The following is a 23,143-nucleotide window of genomic DNA, read 5'->3' on the forward strand; positions in this document are numbered from 1 at the left end:
ACCCATGAACCCATGTGGGGAACCTAATTGAAGGTCTTGGTTCCTAGCTTCAGCCTGGCATAGCCCGAGAAAATTGTGGTCACTTTGGGAGTGAACCAGCAGATGAAGACCTCTATCTCTATCTCTCCCTCTCTCTCTGCCTTTCAAATAAATAAAAACAAATCTTAAAAAAAAGAGGGTTGGGGGGGCAGTGTTGTGATGTAGCAGATAAAGCCGCCGCCTGCAGTGCCTGCGTCCCTTATGGGCACCGGTTTGAGTCTGGCTGCTCTACTTCTGATCCAGCTCTCTGCTGTGGCCTAGCAAAGCAGCAGAAGATGGCCCCAAGTCCTTGGGTCCCTGCACCCGCGTGGGAGACCCGGAAGAAGATCCTGGCCCCTAGCTTTGGATCGGCTCAGCTCCGGCCATTGCAGCCATTTGGGGAGTGAACTAGTGGATGGATGACCCCTTTCTCTCTCTCTGCCTCTGCTTCTCTGTAACTCTGCCTTTCAAAAGCATAAATAAATAAATCTTAAAAAAAGGGTTGGGCAGCCTCACTTCTAAGGAGGAGGCGGAGGAAGGAGGGGGAGGGCTTTTGACAGAATTCTAATGAATCATTGATTTACTAGCACCATATTACCAGTTGAAATGCATTATCAGAAATGGGCTTAGTGCTTTTAGATCCAACATGGAACAGATGGATGTTACTCCATAATGATTACTTCTTCTAGCCAACACCTTTTTGACTATGTAGGATCTTTTTCTCTTCATCTTTGAATTCTGATTACTGGCAAATAAAATAAAGGAGTTCATATAGTTTTTCTACACCCTTGAATAACTGTGAGTAGTAGTTTAGGAAAAGAAAAAGGCTTTAAAGACAAAGATCCCAAAGTAACATCATCTAAGGAAAGAGAAAAGGAGGCAAAGCCTCTGGAGGTTTTTGGAAAGGGAGCAAAGTTAAAGAATGCATTTGGACGTATCAAAGAGGTCTACACAGATATTGCCATCATCAATCAAAGAATTGATGAGATTAACAGAACTATTTATACAGTAACAAACTACAGTCCCTCCCAGGAGAGGTAGACTGTCTAGTAAATCTCATGATACTGGCTCTAAGTGAAAATTCGTTTACCAGTTTGCCTGACTCTTGATAACTTGAAGAAGCTGCGGATGCTTGATTTACGACATAATAATCTAAGAGAAATTCCTTCAGTGGTGAATAGGCTGGATTCTCTCACCACTCTATATCTTCCCTTTGATCATATAACTACTGTGGCAAAGGACATCAAAAACCTGTCAAAACTCAGCATGCTTTATATTCAGGAGAACAAAATCAAACAACTTCCTGCTGAAATTGGTGAATTATGTAACCTCATTACCCTGGATGTAGCCCATGATCAACTTGAACACCTTCCAAAGGAGTCTGGAAACTGAATGCAGATAACTAACCTGGATTTGCAGCACAATGAACTGGTAGACCTCCCAGATACTATAGGAAACCTGTCCAGTTTAAGTCATCTTGGTCTAAGATACAATAAACTATCAGCAATACCCAGATAATTAGCAAAATCAGTGCACTGTAAGAATTAAATTTAGAGAACAATAACATTTCTACTTTACCAGAGAGTCTTTTATCTAGTCTTGTGAAACTGAATAGATTAACTTTAACTAGAAATTCCTTCCAGTTATATCCAGTAGGTGGTCCATCTCAGTTTCTACCATCTATTCTCTTTACAAAGAACACAATTGAATCAATAAAATCCCATTTGGGATTTTCTCCAGAGCAAAAGTATTAAGCTGAATATGAAGGACAATCAGTTAACATCTCTTCTCCAGGATTTTGGAACTTGGACTAGTATGGTAGAGTTGAATTTAGCTACTAATCAGCTCACAAAGATCCCTGAGGATGTGTCTGGTCTTCTTTCTCTTTAGGGTCTAATATTATCAAACAGTTTTCTCAAGAAATTTCTCTATGGCCTTGGAAACCTTAAGAGGTTAAGAGAATTGGATTTAGAGAATAAATTGGAATCCCTGCCAAATGAAATTGCTTATCATAGGGATCTGCAGGTACAGTAGAGAACTTAGAACTGTATTTGAATGACAACCCCAACCTCCATAGCCTTCCCTTTGAACTGACTCTCTGCAGCAAGCTTTTAATCATAAGTATTGAGAACTGTCCATTCAGTCACCTTCCACCCCTCCTACTGCTGGGGGGGCCTTCCTTTATCATTCAGTTCCTAAAGATGCAGGGTCCATATCATACCATGGTCTGATACAAATCTGCTGGTCCCAAACATTGTTCAAAAATAGATAGCCATTAATGTTTCATATCTATAATTTATATAGATATTGATATATCTGGCAGATTTAAAAGACTGAATTATGAATTTCTGCTAATAGAGGAATCATAGCCATTTAGATTTTTTTTTAAATTTTGTACAAAAGGCTTCAATAAGATTTCTTTGCTGAATTTGATGGATGTTTTTCTGTTGTGTAATCTGATATGCCAATTTGTATAAAACATTTGCAAACAAATTATGAAGATACTAAATTTAAGAGATCGAGGCAGTATAGTTAGGTATACTCTCTCTTAGGAAGCATATAATGGGCAAAAAAAATCATTTCAACTTTTCATATACATTTTCCCCTTTCCAATTATCAGATATTTATAGGCCCAGAAGGTAGAATTTTTCTTTAACTTAATTTTGAGATTTGCTATTTAAAGTTTATATATTGTTTACAGTCAGAGAAAATCACTGGATTTTTCTCCCCTTTGGTTTTGATTTGCTCTGATTTGATAAAATCTAGAGTTTATATCCTTAGCTAAAGAATTTGCATCAACTGGTTTAAATGTTAAAAGACAGCTGGCAAAGTGAAAGGATACTGGTGAAAGACTAGAATTCCTTTAATTATGCTTCTTTGATGAGTTGTGAAGCAAAACATCTGAAGTGAGTCTTTGGCTACGGGGAGGATCATGAGACTTTTTGTAGCATAAATATGTTTTCTGAAGTTTGGGGCAACAGAAGCATGTAATGAAAATGAGTTTTGTGGTTCCTGAAAGTTGCAGGTCCGCAAAAACTAGAATAATTTGGTAAAAAAGTAAATCAATTACACATAAACACACATACTATATATGTATATACCATGCTATATAGATAATGTATTTATTATATCATAAACTACAATAGGTAACTTTAAAGTTTTCTCCCTTTGTACAATGAAATAACTGCAATATATGTTCATTTCAAGGTTATTTAACAGTGTACTATGGTTTTATATCTTGGCTTGCCTGGTATATCTTTCAGTTCTGGAATATTTGTGTCTAAGTACCATATCTTCACACTGTGCTATAATGCTGCTGAACTAAATGCACTTTCCCCACATCTGGGGCACTGGCTTCAAACAATTCAGTTTAGTACCGTTACGTTTAACTTCATCTTTTCTTTCTTGGTAGTTGATAGTACAGTTATGGAAAAGAAGCATATTGAAAAGAAGCCATTGGTAGTTCAGTGGAGGTTCTTGTAGTATGTGCTACTTGATGTATTTTTTGCCTTACTACTTTTAAAACTAGCAGTATTACAAATGTGTACCCCTTATGCAGTCCTCTTACTTTTGGTAGTGCTGGTCCAAGCCAGTTTGTTAGAGACTCACAGAACAAGTGCATTGTAGATATCCAAAAACACACTTCCCATATAATGACTATTACATGTAAATACATATTGCTGCTTATTTTGTTATTTTTTACATTTTGGGGCATTGTGTTTTAAACATAGCCATTTTTTTAATTAAATGTAGAATATTGAGATAGCAATTTGAACTATTTTACTTTTCCTGGCTCTAAATTGCAGGATTAGGTTTGAGGTCGAACTTCTGTTCATACTGAAAATTTTATAAGGAGCATCTAAGAAATGGAAGGCAAGTGAAAATATAAAACCATAGAATGCATAAATGTAAAACTATTGTGGCTGTCACTGGATGTTACCAAGTATGATCCATTCTTTTTTCCACCTATTGTGGCTTTTCAGTTAAAATTTTGTTTTTAAAAACAAATTATGACAGCTCTTAAAAATAAAAAGAGTGCTTAGACTCCTGCCAACCACGTGAGAGATGCCGGAGGCATTCTGGGCTCCTGGCTACAGTCTAGATCAGCCCTGGCTATTGTGGCCATTTGGGGAATGAACCAGATATGGAAGATCTCTTTCCGTTTCTCTCTCTCCCTCTATCTGTCAGTCTGTCTTTCAAATAAATAAAATAATTCTAAAAACAGGAAAGAAAAGAAAATTAATTCTGCATAGTTGATCGCAGACCTTTCCGTATACTAACGGCATCTGCTATAGTATAAATGGACACCAAATAAACAAGGATTTATATGAAGGAACTTAGGAAAAGAGCAGATGAATTGGGCAAGCTCACACACTTGGGAAAACACAGAAGAAATGCCAATGATGCCTGAAATTTTCAACATCAGCTGTCATTCCATAAGGGTCATAATTATTATACTGGATTGATAAATCATATTACTTAAGTAGAACTTTTAAACTCATTTTTTAGATTAGTATACACCATGTATCACTACAAGAAAGTTTTAAGAAGTCTGGAAGCCCAGCATTCTCAGGGAACAGCATGCCAAAAACAAAAAGTCTGAATAAAGAATCTGAATGGAAATGCACTAAAGGAAAAACTGAAACATCCAACATCCAAAGATATATTTATTTTACTTTATGATGTTGCCAAGAGCCTGCTGTGCTTACTGCACAGTTGCCTTGCCCACTAAAGTGTTGACTTAACTAGCAGAAAATGCTGCTGCCCAAAAGCAGTAATAGGAAATATAACATCTGGAAAACTTATTTTTAAAGACTATGATTTTTTAATCTTAAATACTAGAACATGAATTATCTGGAGTAGGACAACAAGTACTTATTTTCATTATTTTGTCAACTTAAATTAACATTACAAAATTATGAATGTAAATTATTCTTCAGTTAGAAGTGGCAGACTAAATAAAGTACATAAAAGAGCCAAAAAAGGGGTCAGCGCAATGGCTCACTTGGTTAATCCTCTGCTTGCGACGCCGGCACACCATATGGGTGCTGGGTTCTAGTCCTGTCTGCTCCTCTTGCACTCCAGCTCTCTGCTGTGGCCCAGGAAGGCAGTGGAGGATGGCCCAAGTGCTTGGGCCCTTTTACCCACATGGGAGACCAGGAGGAAGCACCCGGCTCCTGGCTTCAGATCGGTGCAGCACACTGGCCATAGCGGCCATTTGAGGGGTGAACCAACAGAAGACCTTTCTCTCTGTCTCTCTCTCTCTCATTGTCTAACTCTGCCTGTCAAATAAATAAAAAAAAATTTAAAAAGAGCCAAAAAAGATACTTTCATTAATTCTTACCAAATAAAAAATTTTCTTTCTCATTAAAAGACAAGCTCTAAAACATATCTTTGAAATACTGTTTTGATCATAAGATAGTTTTGTCTAATAAATTTAGAGAACTAGCAAGTGAAATGATATAATTATTGTGGAATTAACTACCCAATCTCTGTGAGTACTAAAGCATTTCAAACACTATACAATAAATCTATTTTGAGACTTCATTTAGGTCATAACTTTATAACAATCATACCAGAAAATATTTTTATTATTCTACAACCTTTCTTCTAGACTATAAAATTACAATATTGTAAGAGCTCATTAAGCTAAATAATTATTTCTCAATGACCATTAACACCTAAATCTTCTAAAACACATGAGTTTTAAACTCAACTTTTAGACAGATAGAAAATGGAGAGATCTTCCTTGGTGACACTATTTAGTGTTTATTTTGAAAAAATTTTAAAAGCTTTGTTTCTAAGTAATTCTGTTCCTGTTACTTAAATCCATTTTATTTTTTTATCACTAACTATATTATCTATTTATATATAAAAATTAATTAAATTGATAGAAAAAGGAACATTATTGACACACACCTTGACTAATGTACACAAGATGTCTTCTTTAGCAAAAGTATAGATTAAAGAGAAAAAAGTGAAATCAGCAAGTATTATATAACTTTTAAGTTGTTATAATTCACCTAATTACATTAATTAAAGTGAAAGACAATGAATTGACTCAAGTGAGCGTTCCAACTTATAAGTTCAAGATGTTTTAATAATCCTTATTTTTCTAATTCTGTTTATTACAGAAAGCATAGAAAACACAGAGAACACAGAGGAAAACTTGAATGGAAGTTTTAACACATTGTAATGTATGTCCCTCCAATATTTAAATACACACACAGAAATCATTAAAAATATAAAGTATCTAAGAATATCTTGGTAACTTTTGTTCAATCTTTCATGAATGTTTTCCAGTATCCTTTAAAAAGTTTTCTGCAGTCTAATGCTAATGTCAAGATAGCAATCTATTATAAAGACATACATAATTAATTAACCAACATGCTCCCAATATTTTACTACAGTAAAGAGTATAATAACATAGGTCTTGCATTTAATTTTCCCCAGAAATCTGATTATTTGCTTTGGTTGAATGAATTACTAGAAACTAAACTCATGTGAGGTAAGAAATTAATGCTCCCAATATATATCATTCAACTGCCCTCTAAGAAGAATGAAACGATTTCATCTGCACCTGTAAAGGAATGATAATGCTCTCTCCCTTTAAATTGCCTCATCAATATTGGCTCCATTCAATGATTTAATCTTTAATAAATTGATATTTTAAAAAGTATATTTTGGGGCCAGCATTGTGGCATAGCATGTTCAAGTTATGAGTGCTGGTTCAAGTCCCACCTGTTCCACTTTGATCCAACTCCTGCTAATGGCCTAGGAAAAGCAGCAGAAGATGGCCCAAGGGCCCCTGTACCCAAATGGGAGACCCAGATGAAGCTCCTGGCTCCTGGCTTCAGCCTGGCCCAGCTCTGGTTATTGCAGCCATTGAGGAGTGAACCAGCAGATGGAAGACCTTTCTCTCTTTCTCTTTGCCTCTGCCTCTCCTTCTCTGTAACTCTGACTTTCAAATAAATAAATAAACCTTTAAAAGTATATAATTTATGAACTTAGTGGTTTGGGGAATGTACTTTAGATGGTGATCTGCAGTACTCATTTTCGCATGTTCTTTTTAATTTTAGTAGTTGCTGAATTCAAATTATGTTTATAGTTTTGAAAAATTTTCATACATTAAAGCATTGATTGGCAAATAAAAAAAAGTATATATGCATATATTTCAATTTTGTACCCAGTGGTAATTCCTATTACTATTAAGTCCATTTGGGTTTTTTTTATTCTTTATTTATTTATTTATTTTTTGACAGGCAGAGTGGACAGTGAGAAAGAGAGACAGAGAGAAAGGTCTTCCTTTTCCATTGGTTCACCCCCCAATGGCCGCTGCGGCCGGCGCACCATGCTGATCCGAAGCCAGGAGCCAGGTGCTTCTCCTGGTCTCCCATGCGGGTGCAGGGCCCAAGGACTTGGGCCATTCTCCACTGACTCCCGGGCCACAGCAGAGAGCTGGACTGGAAGAGGAGCAACAGGGACAGAATCTGGCGCCCCGACCGGAACTAGAACCTGGGGTGCCGGCGCTGCAGGCAGAGGATTAGCCTATTTGTAAGCCCTTTGAGAATTGCTTGTTCTCCTTCTTCAACCATAAAGAAATTAACAATGTGTTTTTAAAACTCCTTGAAATCCCAGCCTAAGAGATTTGACTTTAAGATTATGTGTTTATAAAAGTAGTTTATAAACCAAGAATATCAACACTTTGAGTATCATAACATGAGGCAGATCTTTTTCCATGTTAGTCCTTTAATTTTTAATTTAATTTTGAATTCTTCCATATGTTTATATTTTAAATGTATCAATTTATTTGAAAGAGTTATAGAGTGAGAGACAGAGAGAGATTTCCATATGCAGGTTCATTCCCCAGATAACCACAAGGGCTAGGGCTGGGCCAAGCCAAAGCCAGGAGCCAGGAACTTCTTCCTGGTCTCCCATGTGGGTAGCAGGGGCTCAAGCACTTGGACCATCTTCTGCTGTTTTTCCCAGACGATCATCAGGGAGCTTGATTGGAAGTGGAGTAGCTGGGACACAAACAAGTACCTACATATATGGGATGTTGGTGTTGCAGGTGGCGGCTTTACCTGCTATGCTACAACACTGGCCACATTTTTTCATTCTCAATCATTTAAACCATAGGAGACTCAGTTTCTACCTTAGTCTTTCTCCTCTAGTTTTCCTTCCTCCACCTTCCTGGTGTAGACTCACCTCTCTGGTCCCAGGACTTCTTGTTTACTATAGTACTTGCTGATCCATTTATCATCACCAGACTATAACCTCCTTAAGGCGGGTACTATGCCTTTCTTAATACTTCAAACCTTTATAGTACATTATCTCTAGTAGTGTCCAGTAGATGACCACTATTTACTAGATGAGTGAAAGAATATGTCATTGCTCTGGTACAATATTCAGAAGATAATTTCTTAATAATAACAATATTAGTTGAAAAATACAATATTAAGTGACTTCACAACATATTCTTCATATATATATATATATATTCTTCATGCTTAACCTTGAACTTTGACCTTGGATCATTTGCCAATAATTTTGACCTTGAATCATTTTGATGCATAGTATTTCTGTTTGTAGAAACATGGTAAATTCTTCAGTTTTCCTCATCTAAGAGAAAATGATTAGTAACACAGTGATCCTTTGATCATGTTAACCTTTCTGAATATACTTTTATGTCTTAATAACAGAAACTTCATGATAAAATCTGTGTAAATATATTTGGAATTAAGAAATTTTTAGTGATAATTATCAGGACCTTTAAAAAAAATTGTGCAACTGTTAAAACACAGTTAAGTCAAAGTGCCTGAGATGAGATATCAACTTTAGCACTTATTAACTATACAGTACTGGCCAATTTATTTAATCTCTTAAATCTCAATTTCTTAATCTGTAAAATGGGGTTGGTAACAGCTCATACTTCACAGAATGATTCTGAAGATTATGTAAGATGTCACATATAATGTACTTAGCTCAGAGTCTAGAACATAGTAAACACTCAATAAATGGTAGCTATTTTTAGATTTTAACTACCTACCCAGTATCACTTAGAAGAATCATTAACCATAACTGAATAAATAAATCCCTGTTGGTAATCACCCTGAATGAAGCAAACTGAGTTGCCCAGGTAATAATCAGCTCAACTATAAATCAATGCTGCAATTTTGTCTGACTTTATGCCTCTTTATGGATTCATATGCAAACCTGGTGCTTATCTTCTCTTCCCACAGCGTCTTAACATGCATAGCATCTGATCCCCTCATTAGTTTCCTTTTTTACTCAGAATCAGCAACTCTAGAAGATGACTGTCTGTTTTTTACTATCCTCAGTTCCCTTAATGATTATGCCACCACCTGTATTTTAATTTATGTCATTCCATTCAGCCTAAATTTGTGAAAATCCAACAACCATTTTTTTCACTATATTAGAACAAAGACATCAACAGAAACTTATTTAATTTCTTAACTGCCTGTGAGCCAAATGTTTTCATGTAATCCCTGCAACAATCTTTGAGATAAGTATGATTTTTACATTTTATAGTTGAGGAAATTAAGTCACAAGCACATTAAGTACATTGGTCAAAGTCACATAACCACTTAAGTGTCAAAATTCCTTTCCTTTCCTTTTATCAAAACCCTATTGGTAGAAAAATATCATGCTCTTCATTCAAGAACTTGGTCAAGTCCTTCTTCAACCATGAGAAAATCATGGCTCAAATTCTACCTATAGCTGGTGTTGGGTCTTTCACTGAGCTCTCCAGGACACTGTTCCCCAAATTTTTCTTAATGAGCAGGACTAGGAAAAGGAAATACAGCCAATTTAGATAGCAAGGAGGGAAAACACACACACACGCACACACCAAAATAAAACTGCGATTATATCAAATAAATTATAATAATAATCAAAAAATTAGAAACAATGCCAATGTTTATTGATACATGAATTAAAAAGCAAAACGTGGTATATTCATACAATGGACAATTATTCAGATTTTCCAAAAGATGGAATTGATACAACATGAATGAACCTTGAAAATATTATACTAAGACAGCCAGACAGAATAAAAGGACAAATATCATATGATTTCACTTCTATTACGTACCTAGAGTGATCAAATTCATAAAGAAAGAAATTATAATGGTGGTAGATAGGAGCTAGGGGGAAGGAGAGTGCTATTGTTCAAATGCCCCCATCAAAACTCATACTGAAATATTATGCACATTGCGAGGTATTAAAAGGTTGGACCACACAGGACCATTAAGAGTCGTTGGAGCATGAGAACTCTGCCCTGGTGAATGGACTGATCCATTTAAGGATTAGTGGATTAATGGGTTATTGAATGAGTAGCTTTATTATGAAAGCAAGATCTCTCTCTCTCTCTTAGCAAGTCTGTTCCCTCTCTCTAAGTAATGCCTGTGCCACCTTGGGATTCTACAGAGAGTTCCTGCCAGCAATAGGGCTCAGATGAGATTACAAATAACCTAGTTTATGGTCATCAGTTACAGCAACAAGAAATGAGCAAATACAGAGGCAATGGTGAATTATTGTTTAATGGGTACATGTTTCCAGTATGAAATTATGGAAAAGTTCCAGAAATAAATGACAGTGATTGTTGCACAACAATGCGAACATTCTTAATACCACTGAATTATACACACAGAAATGGTAAATTTAATCTTATATAAAGTTAATTACAATGAAAATACTGACTGTAGTTTCCAGTTCTAATTTTAACTCCAGAGATTATTGTCAGGAATCTGATCTTACTAGTTTCATTTTGTTTTGATTTTTCCTAGTTAATATTAAAGATTTTACAAAATGATGTTTTACAAAAATTTTTAAAAGTACAAATCAAACTGTGTTCCTCCTTCAGACCAAGTATCGTGATATAGATTCACTGAGGCCATTATACTTTGTTTAAGAGCATGACATTTGATTAGAGATTTTAAGACCACAAAAATATCTGAAAACATTTCAACTAACCAACAAAAGAAGACAGAATAAAGAGTGACATTTGTAACTTCAAGGAATGCTATTAAAAGTTTATATGCTTTGTTTCTTCTCTATTCTTGAGTTTTCTGCTACAATAAATACTGTCACCCACCATCCTTTCTTTTGAAACTCTCCCTTTGGCTGGTTCTCTGACTGTTCCTTAAATATTCACTCTGTGAATCATTTTTGAAGAAAGGTTCAGTAGTTAACCCTGTGCTCTCTTCTTTATATGTATATTCAATGTTTGAACAATGAATATATATTGAGCTACTCCTAACTATTTGGTACTGTGCTAAGAACTGGGACTTTAAAAAACAAATACATTCCTTGTCTCAATGTTCTGGTATGGGAAGCATACAAATAAATAGCAAATTTAAAAACTCTTCTTCAAGTTGATCTACCTTCTATTCTGTGTGCCACCCAACATCTGTGATAATCAGCTGCATGGTGGCCACAGTTAAACATGCAACCTGTATTAACATACTTCTGGAGTGCCCTCACTTGAATCTGAGCAAGGCCTGTCACTCACTTTAAGCAAAAAAAAAAAGGCATCATTTTAAAACAAATTTATTTATAAAACAAATTTATTTATATAAATTTGTGTTACATACAAATCTTATAAAAAGTATGTTACACATAAATTGCATTGTATTTATATAACATAAATTAATCATAAATTATGTTGTATAATTTCTGAGCTTACTTCTTCCAGAATTCCAGGAGGTTCTACTACTACACTTTTGGGTATCAGGATCTGCCACATATAAAGTCTGTCCATCTTGTAGGAGAGACATGCGGGGATCAAGTGAAGGGGCAAGGGCACCAGACTACATAGAGGGAGAGCTTACACGAGACATATTCAACAGCCCAGCCAACTCCAGATGACTGCAGTCACATGAACTGCAATAAACACTCAAGAGCATCCAGGAAACCATACACTCAGACAAGCCTAGAAAACAGAACTGTGAGGAAAAAAAAATGATTGTGTTTAAAACTTGAATTCATTGTCTTCTCCTTCAAGTTCCACCTGACCAACTTCTTTTCCCTGTACTACTTATCATTCTCATTAGCACAGGCCTCAAAAAACAGCGTCTATACTCACTCATGTTATGGTACACCTGTAATAAAGGACATTAGTTCCATGGACGCATTTGTTTTCTACAAAGTGTTTGGTAGAAATAGGTGAGTTTTTGTTGTTTTTTTTTTTATAAAATACACTTTGGAAATATCTTAAAAAAATGGACAAAGTAAAGACAAGTTGCAGATTAAGGTCAAGAAGAAAACAATGAATCTGATTGTCCCTTAAGGTCCTCATTTTCTCAAAAGTCAAAAGCACATATTAAAATATGTATACAATAGTAAAAAGTAGAGAAAATATGAATATCAACTCAAAAGAGAGATAGGGATAAATATAAGAATACTAAGAACCAACAACCTAAACTGGGAGTTTCCCAGCATAAGTCTTTGAATTAGGTCTGCATTCTAGAAACAGAAACTGCGAAGAGGAAGAAAGCCAGGTGATCACATCAAAAGATTTTTAAAAAGGTGATAAAGCTTAGACAATTGGGAAGTAGAGCAGTTACAATGGCTATAGATGTCCTGCATATCATACAAGGCCTCATGGCTGGTCAGAAATTGTCCAGTGGAGTAAGGCAGCTCCTGAAGGCATTCACTCCTAAAGACAAACAGCTTGTGCCATGAGCATGGGAATATAAGCAGCAAACATACAGAGTTTTCAATTCAAGAAAAAGCTTACCATGTTTTGGAATGCAGAAGTTTAAGGTTAGAAAATAGATAAATATGGTGTAATTAATGAAAAGCATACTAGACTCAAATTAAGAGGACAGAACTAAGTAGCTATTTCACACTACATGTCACTTAATATTTTTGGCCTCAAATATTCATTTCCAAATTGAACAGAAATTATATAATCCCTTCTGGTTTCAGAATTCTGTGAGTTCCTGATTCTTGGTGACTAATGCTACATGATGATTAAGTCTTTAACAGTACATATCTGATGTGAAGCCATGAGAAATTGAGTCGTGAGCAGGAATGTTGGCAGCCAATTTGGGAGAAAGGATGATTCTTAAGTCCATTATAGTCTCTATGGTAATTATAAATGGATCTAGGTGAATAATGTGTGATCGTGGTAATGATTAACAAGGGGCATCAACTTATTAATGAAGAAGAGGGAAAGCTGCAATTTGAAATTCCTTATCACATTAAAGGCCTGGCATTGTGGTGTATCAGGTAAAGCCATCATCTGGGACACCGGCATCCCTTATGGGCGCTGATTCATGTCCTGGCTGCTCCACTTCTGATCCAGCTTCCCACTAATGACCTGGGAAAAACAACAGAATGCCCCAAGTCCCTGGGCCCCTGCCATCCTCGCGAGAGAACAGGGAGAAGCTCTTGGCTCCTGGCTTCAGCCCAGCCCAGCCCTGGCCATTGTAGCCATCTGGAGGCTGAATTAGCAGATGGAAGCTCTCACTTTCTCTGTCTGTCCCTCTGTCTGTAACTCTTTCAAATAAATAAATATAAATAAAACTCTTAAATAAATCTTTAAGTTACATTGGACAAGCCAATTCCAACTATTCTGAACACCTCTGAACTATGCTGAACAGGTTTTGTTTTATATTCTACCTTTTAGGAATACTTAATCTAATAAAATCCTATATATCAACTGATGGATAAAATTCCAGTTCATCCACATATTTACTAAAAGTCTATTAAATTTGAATGATAGTAGTTTTAGCCTTGAAAAGTCACCATCCAATAGCAAAAAGATGAATAGATTAACTAATAATTACAAAACTGTGTGAGCAGAATGAAGTTCTGTTAGAGCATAGAAATGGGGCATTTAAATTAGACAGATATGGGATCAGAAATGGCTTCCTAGTGAAAGTGATCTGTCATCCAAGTCTTTCTCTTTTAAAGATTTATTTATTTATTTATTTATTTATTTATTTATTTATTTCATAGGCAGAGTTACGAGGCCAGGGGCAGAGGGAGGTGGAAGAGATTCAGAGAGAAAGATTTTCCATCCACTGTTTTACTCCCTAAAAGGCTGTAACGTCTGGAGCTAGGTGAATCTAAAGCCAGGAGCCAGGAACTTCTGGATTTCCCACATGGGTGCAGGGACCCACATGGGCCAAAGTACTTGGGCCATCTGTTCCTGCTTTCCCAGGCACATTAGCAGAGAGCTGGGTTAGAAATGGAGCAGCCAGGACTTGAATGGGCACCCATACGGAATGCTAGCACTGCAGGCAGTGACTTTACCAGCTACAGCAAAGCCCTGGCCCTTCATCCAAGTCTTTAAGTAAGAGACACACAAAAGGGAAATGCTATATGGAAAGGAATGAAAAATTATGGTGGGTTCAGAAAAAAATGAAAGTAAACTCCGAGTATGTAGAAAAGTGTATGTGGGCCGGTGCCGCGGCTCACTAGGCTAATCCTCTGCCTGTAGCGCCGGTATCCTGGGTTCTAGCCCCGGTTGGGGTGCTGGGTTCTGTCCTGGTTGCTCCTCTTCCAGTCCAGCTCTCTGCTATGGCTTGGGAGTGCAGTGGAGGATGGCCCAAGTGCTTGGGCCCTGTACCCCCATGGGAGACCAGGAGGAAGCACCTGGCTCCTTGCTTCGGATTGGCACAGCGCGCCAGCCGTAGCAGCCATTTGGGGGGTGAACAAATGGAAGGAAGACCTTTCTCTCTGTCTCATTGTCTAACTCTGCCTGTCAAAAAAAAAATGTGTATGTGCACCTGTCAAAGGGTACAAAAACATGAAGCAATGGATATAGGCCAGGACTAGAGTAACTCTTAGGTGACATGCTAAGGAGTTTTGATTTTACCCTCTGAACCAGTGGGAAACAACTGGACAATTTTAAGTAGGAGAGTGACTTCAAGTAATGAAACCTAACTATTAGGAAAAATATTCTAAAAGGAGAATGAATAAAAGGACTGAAAAGTAAACTAGAGAAAGTATTGAGATAGCAATTTTAATATACTATTCCCATCCAAAAAAATGACCTACAGCTGTAGTTAAAAAAAAAAAAAGCAGAAATTTAGAAAAAAAATGATCACACAAAGTGACTGATCTAATATAGAATACTAAGGAAGACAAGACTTCTAGAGGTAACCTAGGGAACAGGAATATCAGCTCCTTCTTCCTCTACTACTTACAGACCTTCACTTACAATTCAGCCCTTCCATGTTGTTTTGTCTATTTTATATTTCTCATCTTATGCACAATTTTTTCTACGTCTTTACACAGACTGTGTGCAATCACTGACAGCAACGGATAGATTTTGAGTTGTACTTTTTGTATCACTTCCATTGCTGAGCATTCTACTAAATACTCAGCAATTGTTAGTATATATTTACTAAAATGATCTTGTGCTCCATTAAGCAAAACATGATTTATTACTTTAGCCCATGAGCCCGCACTAAGTATATCTGAGCACACTAAATACAATAAGCTTGAAGTAAATATATTTTGAGCTGGAAAAACTAAACTAAAGAAGCCTAAAATTCTTTCCAGTGTGTAAAATATCTATATCAGGGATGTGCATTTGGCCTAGTGGTTAAACTGATTGTTGAGAAGCCTGCATCCCATATCATAGTGTCTGAGTTCAAATCCCGGCTCCACTCCTGATCTCAGCTTCCTCCTAGTACATTCCCTGGGAAACATCATTGTGGCTCAAGTAATTGAGTCCCTATCACTCACAGGGGAGACCTGGGTTGAGGTTCTAGCTCCTGGCTCCCTTCTGGCCTAGCCTGTACCATGTCAGGCATTTGGGGAGTGAAACAGAAAATAGGAGCTCTCTGTCTCTCTCTCTCTCTCTCTCTCTCTCTCTTTTTTTTTTTTTTTTTTTTTTTTGACAGGCAGAGTGGACAGTGAGAGAGAGAGAGAGAGAGACAGAGAGAAAGGTCTTCCTTTTGCCGTTGGTTCACCCTCCAATGGCCACAACGGTCGGTGCACTGCAGCCGGCGCATCGCGCTGATCCAAAGCCAAGAGCCAGGTGCTTCTCCTGGTCTCCCATGTGGGTGCAGGGCCCAAGGACTTGGGCCATCCTCCACTGCACTCCCGAGCCATAGCAGAAAGCTGGACTGGAAGAGGAGCAACCGGGACAGAACTGGCGCCCCGACCGGGACTAGAACCCGGTGTGCCGGTGCTGCAAGGCGGAGGATTAGCCTATTGAGCCATGGCGCCAGCGTCTCTCTCTTTCTCTGTCACATAATACTTGTGAGAATGTAAACTGATAAAGCCACTTTGAAATATTATTGGACAAGAGAAAATAAAAGTTTTAATATCCAATGACACAACAATTTCTCTCTTGGCTTTATATACAAGGAGAAAGTCTTAATATGTCTCTGAAAAGAACAATGGAAGAATATTAGTTTTATTCATAATAATAATAGAAAATTAGAAATAACCCAATATCCTTCAATAGTAAGATAAATAAATTAATTGTGGCATGTTCCTACCCTATTATTTCAATGCATATGAGGCTCCAGAACAAGTAAAACTAATCTATGGTGAAAGACACTGACATGGTGGTCCACACTAGGAGAAAGAGGGCATTGTCTGGGAAAGGGCATGGGAAAGTCTTCTTGGATGTCAGAGAAGTTGCTTATTTTGATCACAGTGATGGTTATACAGGCATATTAAATGTAAACATTCACTTAATGTGCACCTAAGATTTAATGCATTCTGTTGTATTTATGTATATGGTGCCAATAAAAATTGTAAATATCTACGGTCTTCCTTATTCTACATCTATAAAAATAACTTTTACTATATTAATTTAAAGTCATGTCTGTGGTAGAATGATGAATACTCATTTTCATGCATTTCTCCCCATACATAGCAAAAATGAGCATGTTTTTAGTTAAGAAAAAGCATTTTGTCCTTCTCCAGGGGGATTCAGAAGTCTTCAGAACATGAATGCAATGTTCTAGTCCCACATTGCACTTTTTCACTTCCCAATTCCCCACATGATTATCTAAACCAATAATTCAGATTAGGACAGATTTGTGTCCTGAATGGAATTCAGTATGGCCTAAAGGAAGTCAGGTTATGATGAATGATCTATCTGTCCTAAATTAATCTTAAAATTCACAGTGAAAAAAAATAAAAGTGAAAAAATTCTATGTGTGAAAATAATGGGCAAAAAGACCTCCCATTTTTGCTTTGGAAATTGAGAGTCTGAGATCCAGCAAATAAGGGAAGGGGAGATCATATCCTCTGATTTCAGGATATACCTTTTACATCCATTACCTATGGTAAAAGTAATATTTATTACCATTTTAAGAATCAAATATTTAAGGAACAGAAAATACCCAAGTGCAATATAGTGAAATTCTCAAGATTCGTTTCTGACTCCCATTTGCTAGCTGTGCCAAATCATGTCAAGTCACCTATTTCTCTACATAACAGTTTTCTCATCATGTAAAATAAAGATAGTAATAGTTTCTGTCACATAGCTTATTTTGACAATTAAATGAGATATTTGATGCAAAGCACTAAGACAATTGCTTGTATGTAATAAGTGTTTGATGGATGTTATCTATTACTGCTCGATCATAAGTGTATAGATATTCTGGGGAAACCATGTGAATGTCTGTCTAATTCATTGAACTGAACTAAATATTTCAAAGCACTGAACATTCTCTTCTTCAAGAGTAAGATATCCGGAGCAGATGTTTGGCCTAGAGGTTAAGACACCTGTGTCCCACATCAGAGTATCTGGGTCAAATGCCTGGCTCTGGCTGCTGATTCCAGCTTCCTGCCAGTGCAGATCCTGGGAGGCAATGGTGATGGCTCAGGTAATTGGGTGCCTGGAAGCAGAGTAGCTGGGACTCAAACTGGCACCCCAGTATGGGAAGCTGGCATTGCAAGTGACGATTAAGCATCTGTGCCACAATGCCAGCTCCTATAACATAATTGTAAAAATCTGTACCATATGTCTAAATTTGCTGTAAGACATGAAGTAGAAATTTAGGAAAAGAAATGAGAAATTTGACCAATAAACATCAACCAAAAAACATCAAAAATATAATGAATGACCTGATTATTTGAAATGACACTTAAGTTTCTGCATCCATGGCCCATGGATGAGCCCATACTCTTCTGAGAAGGAACATAAGCTGGTAATTCTCATCCACCCTGAACCCATGTTGTATTTTAAAGACTGCCAGGATCTCTTGAAGTAACACATTTTTACAGATCAGACTTATACAGAAGGTAGTTCTTGATTTTTCTGGCAGACTGGGCTCCTTTGATCGTCTGATGATAGCTCTCTGCCCACAGAAGTATATGAGACACATCCACAAAATGTTGTACCTGCAATTTCAAGTGATTCATGGAAACTTGAAATCTAACCATGGTCTCTGCCCCTCAGATTCTTGTCTAGCAGTTTAGCGTAAAGGGTGCTTTCCTTGCCTGCTTGACTAAAAAAGAGAATTCCAATTTTCAATAAAAATCCAAAAGAAAAAAAATACATTTCTTCACAGAGGGTTTCAAATACTAGTTACACAAAAATAAAAATAGGCACAGAAGAGCAAAGCCTAGATATATGATGTTTACATTGAAATAATTTTTTGAATAAGTAGCATATGCTTCACATGTTATTCATGACTTTTCAGTAAAAATGAAGAAAATAAGCCATATATTTAAATGAACTATTAACTATCTTATATTTGGGTAAAGAAATATAGAAATCATTTAAAAGAAACTATAAGAAAAAGAGGCTGTAGAATTTTTAAAATATAGAATTCTTTGGGGATTAACAAGGAGCTCAGTAAGATCTAGCCAATTCGTTGAATAGGTAAGAGAAAAGGAAAGCCAAAGAGGATAAGAGTCTTGAATAAGTCACCTAGCTAATAAGTATAGCATACTGGGTCTTTAATTTTATATCTTAGTGTTGAAAAACCTATAAATGTTTTTCAAAATAAAGCAAACTACACTGAAGCTGATTTTCTGATCCTTAGAAAAACTGTTATTTGAAAAAGGCTATCAGGTTAAGACATGGATCTAGGCAAACACGGGGTGCATTGCTATACTTACTAAATCCCATTAAGCTGCTATAACTTAGAAAGAGAAACGATTACTAGATGCTTGACCATTTTGAGAAATGTCATGCTTGAAAGTATTTGGTTTGGTTTTTGAAAAAAATATTTGGATGAAATTAAAAAATCAGTTCCCTAGTACTTTGTATGTCTTTTTGACAACAATGTCATTTCTGATCCAACTCCCTACTGATGCTCCTGGAAAAGCAGCAGAGGCTGGCCCAAATCCTTGGGCCTCTGTACCCACAGGGGAGACCCAGATGAAGCTGCTGGCTTTGGCCTGGCCCAACCGTGGCCATTGAGGCCATTTGGAAAGTGAACCAGCATATGGAACACCTCTCTCTCTGTCTCCGTGTCTACTTCTTTCTGTAAATCTTTTTTTTTAAAGATATTTACCAAAAGTCACCCATCTGGATAGAGCATATCTGTGTTTCAAATTCAGGCCTCCTTAAAGCGGCATTCCACATCATTTTAGGACACTGCACTGCTTCCTCATAAAAATATTTAATGAATATTTTTCCAATTCATGATTCTCACAAGTATATTTTAATCATTTTAATTGACCATAAATGTAATCTTTATGTTGAATCTTACCTATTTTTAAGTTTAGACTTTTAATTTTAAAAACATATATGTTAGACAATGAACTAATTCTCATTTTTAAAAACAGTACTATTTAAATTCTTTACACCTAGATTGCTGTTTCAACGCTAACTTTTTAATTTTTATGTGGCATTTCAATCCAACAGAGAAGTAAAAGTAAGTCATTTTTTGTTTACTCACGTGTCAAAGTAGATCCCATTCATCACTGCTAGAAAAGTTTACCAGGTTTCACCTTTTGTAGAATTCTGAAAAAAGATTTGTTCTTACCCTCCCCTCTCGCACCTCCAATCATTCATTCATTGGAAACCATGATTACAATGTCCCTGAGGTATTTCTATGAAATATCTCACTGTATACCTTGAACTGACGAAACTGGCTTTCACAACAATTCCATCTACAGCTGGAATCAAGGCACCATATGGTGTGATTTATTTGAAAGAGGAAAACTAAAACTTTGGGGTCACAAGTGAGTTAGGCCTAGTCCAGATACAACCTCAGACTCTTTCAAATAATGCTGTAGCTACTTTCTTTCTTAGTCACACCACTGCTTCATACAGATATTAGCTGGATGGCTTGGTGCATTATTTATTATACAATTAATTTGATAGCATCCTTCTCAAGGCATTTTCCCTGTCCAATAGCACCACATTCTCATACCTACATGATGTAAGAACTGGCCTGAAACTCAAAATGCTCCACAATTGTCTGACCTTTATTTGGTGACTTAAAATAACTGTCCTCATTTCCACAACTGTGCCATCCCAAAAGGTTTTCCTTTGGCTTGTATCTCTGAACACATATTTTTAAATTAGCCAAAATAACTACAATTAAATAAAAAAATGGAAACTCCATTCACAGCATTTTATACATAAAAAAGTAAAATTAGAAATTCACTCTGCTATAATTTAGCATCAGGACTTTATACTTAGAATTAGATCAATAATTTAGATCATAAGGTTGACGTCTATGATGCATTTTGCTGAATTGCGAATTGCTTGCTTTTATATAATCTTGACCAGATTAAAATCTACATTCATAAAGGTAAGTAATGCAAAGCAAAATTGTTTCCATGTTTCTGCCACACGTCAACATAAAAGCTGTCACAGAAAACTAGTAAGAAATAATTTAATCAGAAAAACTGCAATCACTAATTTGGGGGAAAAAAGTGGAGGTGGGGGGTAGATTTTGCTTCTTCATTCTTTATTTGAAATTTTAAATTTTTTTAAAAAACCAACAAAACAGGACTCAGCATTGTAGCCTAGCTGGTAAAGCTGCCACCTGTGATGCCTGGCATCCTGTATGGGCACCGTATGGGCACTGGCTGCTCTACTTCTGATCCAGCTCCCGCAGCAGAGGATGGCCCAAGTGTTTTGGCCTCTGCCACCCATGTGGGAGACCAGAAGGAAGGTGCTGGATCCTGGCTTCAGCCAAGCCACACCCTGGCCATGTGGCCATCTGCAACCAGTGGATGGAATCTCTCTCTCTCTCTCTTTCTCTTTTTCTCTCTCTCTCTTTCTCCCTCTCTCTCCCCCTCTCCCTCTCCCTCTCCTTGTCTCTCACTTTCTATCTTTCCCTCTCTCTCTGTAACTCTGACTTTGAAATAAATCTTCAAAAAATTAAATTTTGATTGAGCCTATGTTATGGTGCAGTGAGTTAAGCTGCCACTTGCAATACTAGCATCCCAGATGAGTGCCAGTTCCAGTACCAGCTGCTCCACTGCTCCACTTCAAATTTAGCTCCCAGCTAACATGCCTGGAAAGGAGCAGAAGATGACCTGAGTACCTGGGCCCAACCTACCCACATAGGAGACCTGGATAGAGTTCCACGTTCCTGGCTTCGGAATGGCCTAGTCCGAGTTATTACTGCCATTTAAGGAGTGAATCCATAGATGAAAGTGCTCTCTCTCTTTTATTTCTCCCTCCCTCCTTCCTTTTCTCTCACTCTGCCTTTCAAACAAATAAGCTTTTAAAGAGAAAAACATTAAATCTTGAAAAGTACTCTCCAAATAAAGTGCATAAAGCAGAAATACTGGTTATTATAAAATTTACATTTCCTTCTCAAATCATTCCAATCTTATTTCATCTCTAGAAATGTTAATTGGGCTATCATGCTTAAATAGTCTGGAATAGGTTATTTTACTTCTCAAAAGCCATCAGGTTTTTAATGAACTGACCCCAAATTATTTTGCCCATCCAACTTTCTACATCCCATCATGTCCTCTACATCTTATTTTGATGGCTTACCTGTACTCCCATTCTTTTTTCCCTAAATTTCTTTCAGAAGTCAAAGCTAAGCTCAATGTCACTTTCTTTATGGAGCTATTCCGTAATACACCCAGTCAAAATTAAAGTCTTTTCCCCATACCAGCATAACAGAATTCTTGCCTAGTCTTTAAGAACCTGTTTTATTTTTCTTGTTTTTCTTTTTCAGTTCCAAGTACCTTGAAATTAAGAGATAATTTTTAGCTATCCATATGTCCCTATGGTACCTAGCACTACAACTATAGATACTATAAATTCCCTATACTCTGAAATGCTATGAAAAGGTTTAATGTGATTGAATTATTATAAATTTTTGAATTTACATTATATTTATTACTGAAATAGGTCATATGAAATCAAATCAACTGATGATCTTAGCTTATTACATTACAGCTGCTAGAACAAAATATCTGACACTGCAATTTATGAAAAACAGAAATTTTGTTTCCCTCACAGTTCTAGAGTCTGAGAAGTCCAACACTGAGGCTCTGGTGGGTTCTGTGTCTGGAAAGGACTTGGCCTCTCTGTTTCCAAGGGGGCTCGCTCCTGCCACATCCTCCACAGAGAGGGGATGCTGTGTCTTCACAAGGCTGAAGGGTTGGGAAGCAATATACTCCTCTTTTAGACCTTTATTAAGAGCCTTAATCCCATCCAGGAGTACTCTTCCCTCACTTCTCATCACCTGGAAAAGGACCTAACTCTGAATGTTATCACATTAGTGATTAAGTTTCAACATATGAATTTCAGTGAATACCTTTGTACTAAATCACTGATATTTACCAAAGATCTATGAGAATGTTTCAAAAAGCTCACAGAAAATAGAATTACATATGTTTATTTTGATGGAAAAATTTTTTAAATCCATGCATAGTTTATTCATGATATGCATTTTCCATGAACTTTTGGAAGTACTTTCATATTATAATTTTATCTATTCAGCACCAGATTCTGAGTTGAAGAATACAAAGTGATATTAAAATAGTTCCTGTATTCAAAGGACACTCAACAAGGACCACATGTGTAGCTCACATGACTATAATAGGCTCTTAGAGGAGATAGAGACATCTTACCTTAAAATGATATGAGAAAGTTTCACAGAAGAGTAAGGATTGATATGGACCCTGGAGAATTTAACTACCTGGCTACAGGAATTGCCATGCCCAGGCAGAAGGAACTATGGGCACAAAAGTCATG

General features: G+C 36.7%; 1 protein-coding gene and 1 pseudogene across 10 annotated transcripts in view; one reads left to right on the forward strand and one right to left on the reverse strand.

Moving 5' to 3' along the window:
- SLC4A10 (solute carrier family 4 member 10) overlaps window positions 1-23,143 on the reverse strand; it is a 329,775-nt gene that overhangs the window by 250,119 nt on the left and 56,513 nt on the right.
- LOC138849130 (uncharacterized) lies at window positions 941-2,249 on the forward strand (annotated as a pseudogene).

The sequence above is a fragment of the Oryctolagus cuniculus genome, chromosome 3, assembly GCF_051225735.1.
Source record: "Oryctolagus cuniculus isolate XC-2025 breed Fujian yellow rabbit chromosome 3, ASM5122573v1, whole genome shotgun sequence".
Classification (NCBI taxonomy): domain Eukaryota; kingdom Metazoa; phylum Chordata; class Mammalia; order Lagomorpha; family Leporidae; genus Oryctolagus; species Oryctolagus cuniculus.